This window comes from Lathyrus oleraceus, chromosome 3 (assembly GCF_024323335.1).
Source record: "Lathyrus oleraceus cultivar Zhongwan6 chromosome 3, CAAS_Psat_ZW6_1.0, whole genome shotgun sequence".
Lineage (NCBI taxonomy): Eukaryota > Viridiplantae > Streptophyta > Magnoliopsida > Fabales > Fabaceae > Lathyrus > Lathyrus oleraceus.
The window spans coordinates 96,338,796-96,344,706 of NC_066581.1; the positions used below are offsets into that span (position 1 = coordinate 96,338,796).

Here is a 5,911-nt window from a genome sequence, read left to right on the forward strand (position 1 = left end):
CGTTGTTATTCTTATACTAAAAGTTTGGATGGTTTTTCCAACCTGGGTTGTATGTATTCAAATAAGGATTTCCTTGTGCGTAATTTACTTGATCGGTTGGAACTCCTACCAATATCTGACATTCTGGTGCAGTGTGTCCAGGAGTTCCACATAACTCACAGTTTGGAGTCACGGCAGCCACGGTGGCTGCGGGTGGTATGGTCAAGTTGTCTAACTTTTGAACAAGGGCATCTACCTTTGCATGGACGTGGTCAAGGCTACTGATTTCGTACATTCCACCTTTTGTTTGGGACTTTTCTACTGGAGTTCTTTCACCTCCCCATTGGAAATGGTTTTGGGCCATGTTTTCAATGAGTTGATAGGCTTCGTTGTATCACTTGTCCATAAGTGCATCGGCCGCGGCAACGTCTACTGTCAGCCTTGTGTTATACAAAAGCCCATTGTAAAATGTGTGAATGATCACCCAGTCTTCGAGACCGTGATGTGGACATATCCTCATCATGTCTTTGTATCTCTCCCACGCGTCGTAGAGAGATTCTACATCCTTTTGTCGAAATCCGTTGATTTGAGCTCTTAGCATAGTAGTTTTGCTTGGCGGAAAATATCAGGATAAGAAAACGTTCTTCAGTTCTTCTCATGTTGTAACTGAGTTGGATGGCAAGGATTGCAACCAAGCCCAAGCTCTGTCTCTTAGAGAGAAAGGAAAGAGGCGTAGTCTTATCGCATCTTGAGATACACCATTCGCCTTCACAGTGTTGCGTACTGCACAAACTTGGTCAAATGTTCATTAGGTTCGTCCATAGGATTTCCAGCAAATTGATGTTGTTGGACGACTGATAATAATGAGGGTTTTAGCTCGAAATCATTTCGATTGATAGCAAGGCAACAATGCTGCTGTGAGGTTCTTGTTGGGACGGGGTAACGTAGAACTTAAGAGGACGATTATATGGTTCCACTGTAGCCATAGTTGGTTTTTCAACTGGTTCAGCAGTAGGAAAGAAGATATCGAGAATATTGTACCTTAGTTGGTACTCTAGTATTCGGTGTCTTAAATATAAGAAACGCTCTAATTCTGCAATTGGTGGTGCTAAGTTGTCGCCTTGTGAGCGAGTACTTAGCATACAATCGGGGGAAATAAGGGAAAGGAGATTAGCTTTTACCTTAGTCTATACTGTGCAACGAAAGAATCGCACTATTTGACTAAATCAGGTCCCCCGAAACGGCGCCAAAAACTTGATACGTCTCGTGACTGTATATAGAATATAGTTTATCGAGTACTTGACTGCAAGTGCACAGTCTAGTCGTTTTAGTTTTAAAAGATATCGAACCCACAAGGACCGATGGTCAAACTAATTCTATCGACGTTATTATGTTTAGCTAAGGGAATGATTTTTAGAAGTTTGGTTGAAGAAAATTAAATCTAAGGGAAGTTAAGTCTTAAGAAAATATAAATAGGAGGATATCAGTATGCAACGCATTAATCGTCAGGGATTCGATAAGTCACCGGTGTATAATTTAAGCACCAAATATCTTTTTGTAGAAAATACTTATTTAAAAGACTTTATCTCACACTCTCGTGATTGTTGATTCGAACTCTACCTTTAAGTCAGAATATACGCTCTCGCTGTCCCATTTGAAGTTAAAAATACTTTTTGAAAATAAATAAGTTTTAATTGCTTTTAAACTGCTCTCGCTGTTTTTAAAATTAATTCCTAGTTTTTACTATCCAGTTCAACCCTCACGCTCTCGCGATTGTCGGTTCTCACCTTAGTTAATTTCCCACTCTCGTGGCAACATCGTATTAAATAGCTTCTCACTCTTGTGACAAAGTTAATTAAATTTAAATTAAAAACCACAGCCAAAAAGATTGTTTGAGGAAAGAAGTTTTACACCGATTATTATTAAATCCCGTCATATTAAATTGTTTACATACTGATACCGGTAGTTTAGCCGGACATGTTAAATAACGCAAACACAGACGAATATAAACAGATCAACAATAAAGCAAACATGATTATAATAATAAAGCAATAACAATAGTAATTGAATAAAAACCTGGAAATTGGATTAATAGAATACGCAGAATCTTAAAGTACTTGAGCAGTCCTCCACAGGTCGGTAGGATTCTGCTTCTTCGAAATAATTGCTTAAACTAAATTAAATAAATTGTAGTAGTTCCCCAGTGTAGGAAACTACTACTTTGGCTAAATGAAAAACGGAAAGGGAAAAGGGAAAATCAAAGCTCTGAACGGTAAAAAAGAATAATGTTGCTGAAGAATAAAAGAAAAACAGAACTGTTGTGGAAAAATAAAGTGCAGAGAAAGGTCTTGAAAGTTGGCTTCATAGAGGAAAATTAAGTGTGCCTATAGGTTTCCAACTTCCATACTTTTATATTCCCCATTAGGTATTGGCAGTTGAGAGAAATAAGGATGACTTGGTTAAGTGAGGAATCCATGGGAAAGTGGATGAGGAATGAGAAATAAGGGCCTGGTGGATCACTTCTGTTGACAAATTCAAAGCGTTGATTTTGGCCGTGTGACGTTCGTGATGGGTCTGTGACGGTCGTGACAGGCTGGGCGTGATGGTCGTGACAGGCTTTGTGATGGTCGTCACATGCACACAATTTGTATTCTCTACTTTTCTGTTGTTTTCTCTTCTGTTTCTTCTTCTTTTCCTTCCTTTTCTATACTTTGCTCATTTAAGCATGGGAATTGAAATACCTGCAAAAATAACTCGAACACTTGCGGAATAATCGGAATATAATTGAAAGTGGTACAATTTTTTTAGCGTAAATCAAGACAAATATATGATGTATTTTCACGTTATCACTTAGTCTGCAACAGAAATCTGGAAAATACTCGAATTTAAATTCAAGGCCGAAGAGAAAGGTACGGAGAATTTTTTAATTTCTAAATATTTTAACTTTAAGATGATAGACTCCAAGCCCATTCCTCCCCAAGTGCACAGGTTACAGATTCTCGTGAATAAAATAAAATTTATATAAATATACATTCCAAAAACTTTTCAAGTCGGTGCAATCATTGCAAAGTTGCCACCTTCGTGGAAAGGCTATAGAAATAAATGGATGTATAGTTCTGAGGACTTCTCTCCAGAGAAAATCTAAAAGCACCTTCGAGTTGGGGAGGAATCGAAGGACATGGAGAAATCAGAGTTCGCTGGATTTTCTAAAGCTAATGTTATTATCGCTAAAGGAAAAAAGGAAACACGATGGAATGAAAAACAATCTTGGCCCAAGGAAGGAACATAACAAGTTCAAGAGTGTTGGCGGTCTGAAAGGTCCATAAAATGGATGTTTCGTGTGTGGTAAACCTGAACACTATGCTTGAGATTACAAGCACAACAATCCAAAAATAAGATCAATGTAGTTCATGCAAATGACGACATAATCGCTATAGTGAGAGAAATAATGACGATCAAAGGCAAAGTGTAGGGATGGTGGTATGATACATGTGTTACCGTACATGTCTCTTATGATAAGGTTTTTTTCAAAACCTATTTTGAGGAAAATGATGGACAGGAAGTACAAATAGGAAATGAAGTACGACCTAGAGTTGTTGGAACCAGATTCGTCAAACTCAAGTTCACTTCTGGAAAGAAAGTCACCCTTGTCAATGTGCTTCATGTTCCCAACATGAATATGAATCTTGTTAGTGGGGATTTATTTGGAAAATTGAGTATTAAATCTGTATATGAATCGGGAAAACTTATATTGACTCGTAATAGTGTATTTGTTGGAAAAGGATATTCCATTGTGGGAATGATCAAACTTTGTACTACCGACAATATTATTAATGAAAATTCTAATTCTACTTATATGTTTGAGTCTGTTTCTTTATGGCATAATAAATTAACACATACCAGTATTAGTTCTATGAATAGACTAATTAAATCTGGTTTGATCTCATGTAATATAAATGATTTTGAAAAATGTAAATCATGTGTTAAATCAAATATGATTAAGAAATCTTTCAGAAGTGTTGAAAGAAATACAAGTCTATTTGATCTTGTACATTCAGATTTGTGTGAATTTACGAGATGTTAATCTGTGAGGGAAATAGATATTTTATTACATTCATCGATGGTTCTTCTAGATACATACATGTATATCTTTTAAAGCATAAATATGATGATTTTAATGTATTTAGAATTTATAAAGCAGAAGTGAAAAATCAATTAAGTAAAAGTATCAAAGTCCTTAGGAGTGATAGGGGCGGTGAATACTTTTCTACTGAATTTGATGCATTTTGTGAAGAATATGACATTATACATAAATGTTCCGCACCTCGCACACCACAACAACATGGTATAGCCGAGATAAAGAATCAAACATATTAATATATGATGAATGCCATGTTAATCCATTCTTAATCATCACTCAATTTGTGGGGTGAAGCCTTATTGTCCTCTTGCCACACAATTAACATAATTCCTTTGAAGAAAACCGACATTACTTCATATGAGGTATGAAAAGGAAAAACACAAAATATTGGTTAATTTAGAATGTGGGGGTGTGTGGCCTACTATAAAAACATGCCTAAAAGAACTAAATTGGGTCCTTGAGGGATAAAATATGCATTTGTAGGATATGCACCAAATAGTAAAGCATATAAACTTTTAAACTTAGAGTCTAATGTAATTGTAGAATCCCGAGATGTAGAAATTTTTAAAAACCTTATTACTAAGGATAAAGAATCTGAGTTTCTCGCAAATAAAGAATCTTGTGAAGAGGATTATTCTTGGATTGTAGAGATACAGCCTGTAAGTACTTCTCAGATTATTGAAACATAACCCAAGCATAGGATAAGTAAGAGAATCTAAAAAATAAAAGCTCTAGGACCGAACAAGATTGATCCTCAACTTATTTCCTTTCATTTAGTTGAAAGAAATTGTGAGAATTATATTCGGAGCATTCCTATTATTCTTCAAGTGAACGATGATCCTAAAACCTACAAGGAAGTAGTGGCTTCAAGGGACTCTTCTTTTTGGAAGGATATCAACCAAGATGAAATGGATTCAATTATGTCAAATCACACTTGGGAACTTGTTGATTTATCAAAGGGATCAAGGCCCATTGGATGCAAGTGGGTGTTTAAAAATAAGTATCATAATGATGGTACTCTAAACACTTATAAGGCCAGTTTAGTAACAAAATGATTTAGACAAAATGAAGGTGTTGATTACTTCGACACATATACACCAGCGGCAAGGATAACAATAATTAGAGTATTGTTTGCCTTAGCCTCTTTGAATGACCTTATAGTTCATAAAATGGATGTTAAAACAATATTCCCAAATGGAGATCTCGAAGAGGAAATCTATATGGAACAACCAGATCTCGATGAGGAAATTTACATGGAACAACCAAAAGGCTATGTGCTCCCTGGAAATGAACAAAAGGCGTGTAAGCTTGTCAAATCCTTTATGGACTAAAACAAGAACCTAAACAATGGAATAAAAAATTTGACGTTGTCATACTATCAAATGGCTTTATTCCCAATTCTTGCGACAAATGTTTATACACAAAGGTACGCAAGGGCATTGTAATATTCCTTTATCTATATGTTGATGACATGTTTATAATTAGCAATGATATGAATGTAACTTTAGAGGCAAATAGGTTTATAACTTCCACATTCAAGATGAAATATCTTTGACTAGTTGACACAATTTTAGGGATCAAAGTAAAGAGAAATAGTGGGGGTTATGATCTTAGTCAAACATACTATATTGAAAAAATGCTCGATAAGTTCAAACACATATGTTTTAAATAAGTAACTACTTCATTTGATCATGGTGTAAAACTTCAAAAAAACAATGGAAGAGCAGTAGCTCAATTAAAATATGCAAGTGTAATAGGATGTGTTATGTATTTAATGCAATGTACTAGATC

The 5,911-nt window shown here is 35.5% G+C and overlaps 1 non-coding gene across 1 annotated transcript; it reads left to right on the forward strand.

Annotated features, from left to right (window-relative positions):
• Positions 1–473: 473 nt before the first annotated feature.
• On the forward strand, positions 474–580 carry LOC127133463 (small nucleolar RNA R71). The gene has a single exon (XR_007807434.1). It is a non-coding gene; the product is annotated as a small nucleolar RNA R71 (small nucleolar RNA).
• The last annotated feature ends 5,331 nt before the right edge of the window (positions 581–5,911 follow it).